General features: G+C 44.4%; 1 pseudogene; it reads right to left on the minus strand.

The window, feature by feature from the left end:
• Nucleotides 1-1,627: 1,627 nt before the first annotated feature.
• On the minus strand, nucleotides 1,628-2,831 carry LOC102440979 (annotated as a pseudogene).
• Nucleotides 2,832-13,045: the final 10,214 nt, after the last annotated feature.

Consider the following 13,045-nt stretch of genomic DNA (forward strand, 5'->3'; position numbering starts at 1 on the left):
TTGGCCTCCTTGGAATTATGGTGGTTTGGTCCAGCTTGTAAGATAAAGAAACATAAGATGTTCAGAGCAGTTCTTCTGTAATGGCTACTTAGGCTCTCTTTTAACTCTATATCCAGTAGTTTGCTTTCTTCCATTTCTTTCATCTATGCCCTGTTTCTTTGTTTCTGCATTTTGGCTGCTTCCCTGTGTTGATAGAGTGGCTTTCTGTTCTAGGTGTCCTATAAGGCCCAGTGGCTCAGCCTCCCCAATTACCTGAGGTGGACACTCTTGGTGCACCCCTTTGTGGGCTTTGTACACAGTCTTGTTGTAGTTAAGTCTTATTGTTGTAGGTATCACTGGGAGGAATTGACCTCCAGGCCAATTGGCTATGAGAATCAGCTGTGTCTACAGTGGGAGAACTTCTATGCTGGAGACACCCTTCTGGGGCAAGACTTGCTTCAGTGGGGCTTTGGTGCTCACTGAGTCTGCCCCCTGAGTGTGTCCCTTATGGATCTGAGGAGTTATAATCTTGATGGTCCCACTCTGACCACTGGGTACACTGGCTCTTGGATCTCTAAGGAGGTGGTAATTTAGCCTCTGCCTGAGGCTACCCAGCAGGAGCTATGGAGAGATCTGCAGATTCCTCTTCTTTGTTTGGGGTTTGGAGGTGCCCAGATGAGGCCCAGCTATGAAGCAATGCAAGCTGCTGTGGGGCCTTGGGCCTTCTTTTGGATGTTGTGGGTCTCTCTGACCCAGCTGCAGTTTGTTAGGTAATTTTAGATTGCAAAGGGATAGGTCATTCATATGCAAGAGCCTCTGTGCACAGCTTGGGTGGGGTGGGGGTCTCAGGGAATCAACAGGGTGGAGCAAACAGCTATGGCTGATCCTCAGCCCTGCCTTAAGAATCCCTGGGTCTCAGTGTCCCGCGGTAATCTCTGCAAGTACCTCTGAGAGAAAGCCACCCTGGAGTTCTGCCCAATGCCAGACAGTCCAGTTTCTGCCTGTATGAGTCTGGGTCCCCAGAGACTTGCCCAGAACTGGATTTCAGAGCAGTCAGGAGCTTGTGCCTCCTTTCCGATCGAAAAAGACAACTGTGTCCTCAGTTGCCAGCTCTTTCCGTGCGTGCCTCCGTACCTCTGCCCTTTACTTCTGCACCTCCTCTGAGTCTCAGTGTGCTTTTCTCTTTTCTTCTAGTTGTAGAATTTCCACTCAGCCAGCCCTCCTGTGGTTCTGGATGATGTCCATTTTGTCTTTTAGTTGAATTTTTTTTGGAAGCAAGAAACTTTATTAAAAAAAACTGGAAAAAATGCAGATTTGTGGTGAAGGATATAAAGAATATATAATTATATTTTCAAGAGTGTCCGTGGAACATTATAATCATCAAATTAAGGTATCAACATTCTCTAACAAATATTAATTGAACTGAGGAAGAACAGTGGCAAGCTTCTAATGGGGTGCCATCCAATAGAATTTTCTGTGGTGATAGAAATGTCCCAGTATCTCTGCGCTGTACGTGTGGAATCCACTAGCCACATGAATATTCAGTGTGGCTATAATGCAAGATATGTTATAAGGACATGGATTTGTAGTATAACTTAGATTTAAATAGCAACATGTGATTAGTCGCTACCAACAGAACATTGTGGTTCTAAACCAGCGGCTTCTTTGGGGCACTCCTCAGTTACTGCTGGGAGGCTGCTGCTGGGAAGAGAGGAACCTCTGAACAGATCTATTTGGCTACTTTAAACAAGATCTAAAATTTTACACAGCTTCTGGAGGTAGGGGTGGCATGAGAGGAGGACTCTCCGGGAGACCTGAGTATGCCCTTCCAACTCCTGGCTAATTCATGGGAGTAAGAGGCCTAGGGTTTGGTCACTCAGATGGGAGGAGGCCCTCAGGCTTGGGCCCTCCTGGGCATCTGTGCATGGAAATCATCACTGTGGGGCTGCAGGGAGCTGGGGGCAGGGGAGGGAGACTCATTTCCGCACAGGGTTTCCAGAGCCAGAGGAGGATTTAGGGGTGGAGGGGTTGGAGGGAGGACCCAAGGGCCCTTTCTGGCTGCCTGCAGATGGAACAGGCTCTTTCTTTTTGGGGATTAAGATCTTGTTCTTGCTCTTGAACACTTTGCTGGGATCCAGCTTGTTCACAAAGGAGTCAGTCTCTTCAGTGAGCAGGCTCGTGTTGTAGGTGATGGGCTTATACATGTTGAACCATTGCTTGGCCTGTGGGCTGATGCCATAGCTGGTGAAGGCGTAATGCCACTGGGGCAGGCCCAGGTGCATGAGGAGCAGGCGGTAATAGGCGGTAAAGGTATCTGTGAGGAAATGCCAGTACAGTGCTCTGTCCAGGAACCAGATCTCAGTGTCTTGTGCTAATGCTGGTTTCCCTTTTTTGTGGATGAGGCAAACCTTCCCATTCCTGTTGCAAAGGTCCAGCTCAAATATCACAGTGTGAGAGTCAAAGTGGGGCTTCTCTGGCTGGTTCTCAATGGCTTCTTGTGTATTGTCCTCCAGGTCAGCCAGAGTTGGTGCATTAGGAAGTGAGTACATGGAAGACTGGCTGAGTTGAGTCAGTTTTGTGATACTATTAATTGCCATGTTGCCCAATGGGATGGTGTGCTCATCCAGCTTCACACTCCATGTCATGTGGAAGCCATTGGTCACCAGGTAAAAATTCTTGACATCCTCAGGCAGCACAGTTATTTTTTTGTTCCCATGAAGAAATCATATGACGTTCAGCAGGTGCCTTTTCTATGATGGTCACCTCTGTCACACCTGGGGATGATTCCAGGATGCGGGTGACCCCCAGGGTCAGCTTCTCCAGGTGCGGCTTGCAGGAGCCCACGGGCTGGGCCTGGGCTGCGGCTCCTCCATGGCTCTCGAGCCCGGCTCGTGTGCGCGGTCCGGCAGGGGGGGTTGGGGGGGTCGGGCCATCTAGCCGGTAGCCACAGGGCCGGGCTCCGCCCCCGCACCTCGGCCATCGCATTCGAGGCATGCCGGGAGTTGTAGTCCTTGGCGCTGAGGCTGTTCCCGGGCGCTTGTTCCGGTGGCCCTGACTAGAGTTGCACTCCTTTTAGTTGTATTTTTGAAGTGGTTGTGCGAGGCAGCAATTTCAGGTGTTTACCTATGCCGCCATCTTGGTTTCTCCCTTAGGCTCTATTTTAATATGGCTCCACTCATGTAATCTTTCACCTGGGTCATGAGACCACTGGGACCTCCATCTGTGGAATAAAGTGATAGGTGACAACAGATGGTCCAGGTTCAGACTTGCACAGCCAGGGTGCCAATGGAAAAGAAAGTGGTCTGAATAGGTGGAGACTGGGAGAAGGTGGAGTCCTGTCCTGGAGGGGTCAGGCACAACAAGAGAAACAGTCATCAGGCGATAAATCAGAGGTCTCTGTTCTGTGGGGAGACTTATTGCTACTCCACAAAAAAAGGAGTTCTATCTAGTCCAGTTATGGCGAACCTATGACACGAACTCATTTTTTGGTTGATTTTTGTTAAATGGCATTTAACTATATAAAATAAATATCAAAAATATAAATCTTTGTTTTACTATGGTTGCAAATATCAAAAAATTTCTATATGTGACATGGCACCAGAGTTAAGTTAGGGTTTTTCAAAATGCTGACACACCGAGCTCAAAAGGTTCACCATCACTGATCTAGTCCCTTCTGATTAACATGGCAGAATTACACCCCAATCCTTTCAAGGTTGTGATCTCTACTGATTGATTAGTGCTAGGAGGTAGGGCATCATTAGTGATTACATCTGGTTTGGCTAAGAAAGAATTCAGAGCCAAGAACTCAAATACAGCAAAAGTTAGAAGAAGTGAGCCTGCTGAACTGCTTGACTTAAGAAACAAATTACAGAGGCAAAAGAATGGCTTTTGGAGTTTAGGAGAAAGAAAGCAAAGATAATGCACCAGAGGGAAGATGGAGAAAGGCACAGGCATGCTAGAGAGAGTGTGCCTGGGGACAAAAGGTGCAGAAAGGTGTGGGTGTACTCAAGAGAGGGAGAGCACCTGCTGGGTTCTTCATCTTAAGGGCTTTTATTTGTTTTCTAAAGGTGGGGATTTTAGGGGAGGTCTCAGGGATGGATCTCGATAGAATATGCATCAGCTTCCAAAAGTGTGTCCATTCAGGGTTGTGATCTCTACTGATTGATTAGTGCTAGGGTAGGAGATCATTAGTAATTAAATCTGGTCCCAAAGTCAGCCATGTCATTTCTTCATCTGGTTTTGCTGCTTTTCTGGGCCTGGAGCTGAAACTCAACTGAGGCCTAGCTGTTATCTCTAGTCTGACCAAAACGCTCTCTGTGGTCAACAGATCCAAGGTTTTGTTCATAAGATTATTTTATGCGGGTCAGAACCTCATTTTTCTGGGGGTTTAATGCTTCAGGGAATGGTCATGCAAGGGCTTGTATGGGAGTTGTATGATTCTATTCTCTGCCCCCTTGTTCCTCTTAAAAAGGGGATCTAAATTGCATGATTAATGATATAAAAGGTCAAAGGGTCTAAACTGCATGACTAGTGACATGCTAGGGAGGAAAGGTTACCTTGGGAGTATGATGCAAGCCTATAATACTTGTTTTCTCTAGTTTTGTTCCTTGTTAGGCACCCAGGAATTTCCACTCAGGACTTTGGTTCCTGCTCTGCTCATGCCTGTCTAGATGCCTACTCTGTTACCAGAAGACTAACCCAGGCAGATTAACCTTAAAATGGAGGTACTAACATGGGTATCTGCTTGAAGGCAGAGATAATCATGTCCAATGAAGAATAATATTAATTTTCAGAAGATTCTTTAAACCAAACAAGCTTCAATAATTCTACATTCTCAGTACACAGATAAACACATATTAGTGTCCCAGCTCTTCCTTACCCTTGCAGCTTTAAGTCTATCTGATATTGTAGGCAGTTACACAGATATGACCAGAGTAGAAACTACAGGCCAGATACAGAAGGTTACCAGGATAGACAGTCCCGGGTGCCTAGCAATTGGGGAAATTTCGTAAACAAGTATTGTATGGTGGGACTTCACCCCCAAGGTGACCTTTCCTCCCCTAGCAGATCACTGGTCATACAGTTTATATGCCTTGACCTTTCATATCGCTGGTCATGCAGTTCAGATTCTCCCCTGAACTTTCATTCCTTGGAATGTTGCTAGTCATGAGGGAGACACCCTTAGAGGAGGTACAAGGGGGCCAGAAAATAGCATCATGCAACTCTCATGCAAGCCCTTTCATGACCATTTCCTGAAGCATTAAATCCCCAGGACAATGAGGTTCTGACCCGAATCAAACAATCTTAAAAACAAAGCCTTGGATCTGTTGACCACAGAGAGAGTTTTGTTCAAACTAGATATAACATCCAGGCCTCAGATGTGTTTCAGCTGCAGGCCCAGAAAAGCAGCAAAACCAGATGAAGCAATGACATGGCTGGCTTTGGGACCAGATCCTCCCCTGAGATCTCCCCTAAAATCCATGCCTTTGGGAAATAGATGCCCTCAAGATGAAGGACCAGGCCTCTCTCTCTCTCTCTCTCTCTCTCTCTCTCTCTCTCTCTCTCTCATACTTTTCCCTATCCCCTTCTTCCCTCAGGTGCACACTCTCTCTCTAGAGCAGTGGTTCTCAACCTTGGCTGCACATTAGAATCACCTGGGAATCTTTTTGAAATCCTGATTTCTGGGCCTCATCCTCCAGAAATTCTGTTTCTTAGTTATGGGGTGGGGCCACAACATTAGTAACAAAGAAACAGAATTTCCGGAGGATGAGGCCCAGAAATCAGGATTTTAAAAAGATTCCCAGCCCTAACTGGTTTGGCTCAGTGGACAGAGCATCGGCCTGCGGACTGAAGGGTCCCAGGTTCGATTCCGGTCAAGGGCATATACCTTGGTTGTGGGCAGATCCCCAGTAGGAGGTGTGTGGGAGGCAGCTGATTGAGTTTTCTCTATCTTTGAGGTTTCTAATTCGCTATCCCTCTTCCTTCCACTCTGTAAAAAAAAAAAATCAATTATATATATATATATAAAAGATTCCCAGGTGATTCTAATGTGCAGCCAAGGTTGAGAACCACTGCTCTAGAGCATGCCCAAACTTTTCTTTCCCTCTTTCTTCCCTCAGGTGCATTATCTTTGCTTTCTTTCACCTAAGCTCCAAGGGCCCTTGTTTGCCTCTTGTAACTTGCTTCCTGAGTCTGTGCAGTCTAGCTGGCTCACTTCTTCCATGGATTATTTCTTCTACTCCTGTGACTTCCTAAATAAACTTTTGCTTGTACTGGAGTTCCTTGGCTCTAAATTTTTTTCTTAGCCCAAGTCAAGGATCAAGGTGCAACATCTGGTGTCCTCCACTGATTACATATCCAGAAAATCATACTGTGTTCTGCCTCTCTCTGTGGTAAATTCTTCCTTCAGTTCCATCAGAAAATTGTCCCCCAGTCTAGTATTAAATCCACAATTAAAATGAGTCCTTCAATTAACAGTAAGTGGTCATCGTATCAGACTCCTTCTTTCCAAGAGCTGCCTCATCAGTATTTGCATGTTGAGCTTTCTCTCTGTGAAGTGAAGGCCTGCTCCCAATCCCCATGCTTGCCTTCTTAGTCTGATTCAGGCCTCACAGAGCAAGTGGGATCACTAGGGGCTCTGAATCTATTCACTCATGGTAGAAAGCACTTTAATATTGTTTTTTTTGGATTTGATATAGCTCTCCACATGAATAATTCATGATTTATGATGGAGATCCTACCTAGAAGTTTTGTTGCCTGTACAAGGTTTGTGTGCCCAATGCTTAAAAAAACACACAAGAACAATATTTAAAACATCAGAGTTTGAAGTAAGCAAATATTCATTGACCAAGAAGATCCAGCTCAAGAAGATGGAGGGGGAGGGGTGCCTTATAGCGTCCACAATTCCATGTTAAGAGAACGCAGATTTCAGGTTCATTTATGTCAAGGAAAGGGAAGGATGGGGAGGTGGGTAGGATATTAGATAGTTAGGCATGACCAGGGTCCAAGAAAGAGCAAGAAATTTCTAAATTATTTTGTTCCTATCTGTCCTCTGACCCCAGCTGAACTGAGTCTAGTCTGGAGACTCCTGTAAATCTTTGATGAACAGTCATTACTTTGTATATATATCCCCACCTCTTTGGAAAAGGCTCCTTCTGACAAGTGGCTGCTCTTATAAAAACTCAAACCTTAAGCAGAATTCCTCCAGTTATTTAGCATATCTATAGTGGGAGATATTAGCTGGAAGGCCATGGGAGAAATTCGGATTAAAATTAAGATATCAGAGAGAGCAAGCATTTCACTGTTTCAGGTACAAAATGAAAGAGTACCTCTTGAAGACTAGACAGTGGCACGCCTGGAAGCATCTCAACACTGTTTCCCAGGAGCCACTTTCTGGGGGACAAATCATTCAGTGAGTTCACATGTACTTTGGGTTTCTTTGTGGTTTGCAGTAAGTGTAGATGGAAAGGTGTTTTCTCACCTTCCTCCCTCCAATGCTTATTGGGCCGAGCCAGCTCAGCCAAGGGTTCACAAGCCTGAGTGAGGGTGGCGAATGGATGAAGAAATGACAGACAAAGAGAATAAGCTGAGTCTAGGTCAGCGGTTCTTAACCGGTGGGTCACGACCCCTTTGGCAGTTGAATGACCCTTTCACAGGGGTCACCTAAGACCATCCTGCATATCAGATATTTACATTACGATTCATAAGAGTAGCAACATTTGCCTAACTGGTTTGGCTCAGTGGATAGAGCATCGGCCTGCAGACTGAAGGGCCCTGGGTTCCATTCCGGTCAAGGGCATGTACCTTGATTGTGGGCACCTCCCTAGTAGGGAGTGTGCAGGAAGCAGCTGAATCAATGTTTCTCTCTCATCGATGTTTCTAACTCTCTCTCCCTCTTCCTTTCTCTCTGTAAAAAATCAATAATATATATTTTTTAAAAAAGAGTAGCAACATTACAGTTATGAAGTAGCAACGAAAATAATTTTATGGTTGGGTCACAACATGAGGAACTGTATTTAAAGGGCCAGAAGGTTGAGAATCACTGGTCTAGGTGGATCTTCCTGTGCCTGGCTGAGGCCACAGAGAGAGATCCAGAGGCAAGCTGAGCCTTTATTTTATAGTCAGAGGTAAACAAGGTAGTGGTCACCATAGTTACAATGTTCTTGTGAGTTTCACTTGTTTTGGCAGCACTTGCTACATCTCCCTCAGCCCATTAGCTATCCAGATAAGATCTAGGGAGCATCATAAGGTCAAGCCTAATTATGCTAAGAGGACTGTGTCCTCTAAGCTGGGACTTGTTTGTGGCTTTGCCAACAGGTCAGTCCGAGGCTTAACCCTATAGCCGCGCCCTATAGCTTATCTTCTTTCTCACTCCCTTACTGTCTTCTTAATTAACAATTAACAACAAATAAGGCATCATTTACTGTTACCTATGTGGATGAAAGGAGCCACATGCTAACCTGACAAGTGCAGGGGAGACCTGCGTGGCAGTCTTGCAAACTCAGAGACCTAAAGTAACCACAAAAGATGGTCTGAAAATGAAATATTTAACTACAAACTGGTTATGGTGGGTAGTTATGTCCTAGGCCAGTATTTTCCCTGACAAAGATCAACTTAGATCTTTACTGAGCCCATTTACCTTTTTGCCTCTAAGATAACATATGTGTGAGATGTCTGGGTAACTTGTAACTTGTTTTGGCAGCACTTGCTACAAGGTAGTGGTCACCATAGTTAATCGATCAACAATGAATTTCGTGTAACCCATCTATGTCCCTTTCCTTTGATTGCAATGTATAAATACCGATGTAACCCGCCATTCTCTGGAGCATTATCTCAATCCGTTGAGGTTCTGCTTCTCAGCATATGTCGATAGTTTGGTTCAAATAAACCACAAAATTCTTTATATGCTTTCTACGTTAACACCTATCTTAAAAGCCAGGTTCTTGAGTCTCCATATCATAGAAATAAGCACTGAACTCTGTACAAGATCAGGCACATGTATTTTTTGCAGACAGCTTGTACACAAGGGAGCAACCAGAAAAGGGAAGTGAGCTCTCTGAGAGGTTCTTGTGGATGGCTTATATAGGGGCCTTGGTGTGGATGTAGGATTTGGAAATGGGATGAGATCAGTTGTCCCATGATCCATAGTCACTTGGTAGTAGCTGATTCTGGGGAACCACAAGTTTTCCATGGTCCGTGGGCCACTTTGAGGGCCTGTAAAATAATGCTTGCATAAATATTCTAGTTACTGATGTAGGCTGTGGGTCCAAGGACCTGAGGGTCTGAGATTCACCTTGGGTGCTTGACTTCACACAGGAAAGAATTCAAACACAAGCCAGCATAGAGTTTAAAGTGAAAGTGAGTTTATTGGTGAAGCCATGAGACAGAATGGGTACTCCACAGACACAACAGCCCTCTTTAGAAGAATTGCTTCCTTTATTGAGGTTCATTTAATCAGGGATTGGGTATTTAATAAGAGGGGGTATAATTAGGATCTTTTGGGGAAAGGGATGGGGATTTCTCAGAGGAGCTCTGTCAGACATTTTGTGTTCTTTTATGGGCTTTCCATGACTGACCAGGGCTGCTCAGGTTGTGTTGTTTAGCATGCTAATGTAGTAAAATGATTGCATAATGAGGGTAGGGTTTATGGTTAGGTGAAACTAGTCACCAAGTTGTGATACCATTGACATAATCTGGTTATTATGTAACAGAAAGGGAGTAAAGGGAAGACTAGATAATATAGGCATGCCCTTTATACAGCCTTGCTAGATAGCTGTAATTCTCCAAGTCTGTTCCCCATAGATCAATGGGGGAAGGGACTTGACAAAGGCTGTTTGGACACATGCCCAGTAAGGTCTGAGTGATATGGAAGGTGCTTATCTGTCAGTAACACCTGGGAACAAGTCAGGGGCCACAATAGGCATGGCCACTGTAAGTGGGAGAAACCTGAATATTTAAACTCCTGGACAAAGGATCCCTCTCTCTTGTCCCTTGGCCCTTGGTCCTCTTGCTTTCTTGGTACTCCTGTTGCACCGGGTGCGTTCTCCTGCATTCCTCCATGTGTCTCATGGCCATGTGGACTCCACACAATAAATTACTCAACTAAATCTCCTTGATCCTGAACTGTGCCTGGCTGCAACATGGAACAGAGGCTCTGGACACTGGCTCTGTTTTTGGCTCTGCTGGACCCCCAGCTACACCTCTTCCAGGATTGTGTGAAGTACTTTCATGGTACTTTGCAACCTGAGACATATAATTCCAATAAACACAACTCATCCTCCTGTGGGAGTCTTAGGAAATTCATTTTCTGAAGTTGTAGCAAGAGCCACCCCATGCCCACTAGTGTCAGGGAAATCTTACCCACTCATTTCTCCCACGACAGTTGGATTAAGCTGGTCTTTGCTGGTTTTAAGCCACAGATTTGGTGGAAGGTGGTCTTACTATCCTCTTGACAGTTCTATAGCTTTTATCTATTATAGTTGTTTTGCCAAATACCCTCTCTCATTACCATTTAATTGACAAAACATCTATTTTGCAGAACATGATGTTAAAAAAGGATGTAGCTACCTTTTTGGGATATTGATTTTAAGATGTTTATTACAAAACAAAAGACTCGGAAAGGGCCTTTGACCCTTTTCCTTTCCCATCCCAAAAGATTCAGACTGAGGACTTGGACTCATTTCAATTGAGTGTGGTAAACAAGAGGGCTTTATACAAGGACCTGTCAGCCAGATACCCCTGTGTCTCCCTGTTTCTGAGTTGCCTCACAAGGATTTTTCTGCCCTGTGTGTTCTGTTCTTCCTCACTACCTATAGATCGCCCATTCTCACTCCTGAAATCTGATATCCTATACATACACAATGTTACTTCACTGTCTTTGAACATTTTATTCCTATGTGAATTCCCCATGTACATGCATTAAACTTTGATTTTCTCCTGTTATCTATCTCTGTTTATTTGGTTATTAGTCCAGCTAGAAGAACTTAGAAAGCGAGAGGAAGAGTATTAATATTTTTTTTACGCCCCCACTATTTGGCGAGCCAGCTAGGAGAATACTGGCTGGGACACTGCTGGTTCCTGGACTGCTTCTGCAGCTGACAGATTATGGATGTCTGACCACAGCTGGCAGAGGTGGTTAGCATTTTAGCCTGTCAGCCTCTCTGATCTCTTGTCTGCAGGGTCCAGTGGAAATTAGAAGTGGTGAAACTCTCTCTTCTAAATTAGATTGGCAGGAGAAAATATTTGTGGATCTAGACTCTTGGGCCTAGTGACTCTTGGGGTTTTTAAATTAAATATTATTATTTTTTAATTGATCCTTTTCTCCCTGAAATGGTTATTTTGTTTCTCTATGTCTTTTATGTCATTCTGTCATAAAAAGGAAATAGCATAAGGATAGAACATGGCACAGACTCCCAATAAGCCTGTTCTTTGAGCCGACCTGGCTGGGGAGGTAATGATTCTCATCCAGACAAACATTGCTGTGAGTCTTTATATAAGACTCAGATGAGGTTTTTTTTTTTTTTTTCAATATACTGTTATACATAATTATTAATAATGAACTACAACGTTCAGTAATGACTCATTGCTATCATCATGTTACATTCATTTCCCTTACGCGCCTTACACGCAGGCGCACCATTTCTCTCCACTAATACTAGCAGCAAATATTTTAGCAGCTGATTGCCAGGTCATTAGTCTTGGACTGACCTGTTTGGTGTGCACAACAGGAAATATTTCACGTTTGGAGAACAAGAAAAATAGGTTTATTTGCTTTAAGCTTATTTGTGCAGTTATTTGGTGTCTGGTAAGTTAATGTTCAAGAAAAATATTTTTATTAAAATGTTCTATTATTTTATGTTAACAATTACTCATTTATTTCAGCCCTTTGTATTTAGCATGTCTCTATTGAAATGAACCTACATTTCTATGAAAATTGAAGCTTTTGTTCTTTTGTGGCCCACATAAACTTAAACCTTGTTTATTTTTCCCGTGTTAGCCTTTGAGTTTGACGTGCTTGATCCCTAGAGCTAACATTGCTCTCCTTGGAAAACTGGCAAATGCAAGCCAAGATCTCTCTAGGCTGACAATGGTGTGAAGTATTAGAGCATACAGTTAGTTAGATAATAACAAAAGAGGAAGGGATAAATGGAACAGTCACCCTGGGGAGTAATTAGCATTGTTCTGCCAAAACAGCAAAACACCCCACCTAGTTGACCAGGCAGGAAAGATAGCTTTACAGTCACTCCAAAGGGTAACTGGCTTAATTTTACTGGATTAATGGAGGGGCGGGGAGGGAGAAAACAGCAAGGGGGAATTCCTTTTACATGGTGCATGTCCAGTAAAAGCCAAGTGATGAAGCAGAACTGTGAGGCATGTGCAGTAGAAGCCAAAATGGTGACCATACAAGGGAAGGGCACTAGCCTGGGAAAGTCTGGGGAAAGGATCGGATTGAGGAAGGGCACAGGCCCCAGAGAATCCAGAAAAGTGGATAGGGGAAGACACAAACACAGCCTGGAAAAGCCAGGAAAGGGGTTCGGTGGTCCAAAAGAAAGATTGGGCTTTCCCGAACCCAAGAGAATATATGGAAACTAGGCAAAGAGCACAGTGTGTGTCCTTCTTGGAGCCTGCCCCTGCCCTTCCTTCTCTTGGGCCCATAATTTTGCCTTCTTTTCTCCTAACTCAAAGGGTCCTGGCAAGACTTGCAATCTGGGGAGCAGTAAACAGAGCAGAGGACTCTCCTCTTGCCTCTGTAACTTCCTTTTCTGAGTGCACGCAGCTATCCTATAGCCTGTCTGCTCTCTCTGCCTCTCTGAAAGCTTACTATCACTTGTCACTCTAATAAATCTTGCCATTGATTTAATGAATAAAATATACTGATGAACAAAATGGATCCAAGAGACATAGAGCATGGAACAGACTGATGAATTTTAGAGGGAAGGTGAAGGTTGGGGAGTGATTAACCTGGGAGCTTATATGCATACTAGAGGCCCCATACACGAAATTTGTGCATGGGTAGGGTCCCTAGTGGCTGTCAGCCGCCGATTGGTCGGCGCCTCCCTTCCCCAGC

Source organism: Myotis lucifugus, unplaced genomic scaffold (assembly GCF_000147115.1).
Source record: "Myotis lucifugus unplaced genomic scaffold, Myoluc2.0 scaffold_38, whole genome shotgun sequence".
NCBI lineage: Eukaryota > Metazoa > Chordata > Mammalia > Chiroptera > Vespertilionidae > Myotis > Myotis lucifugus.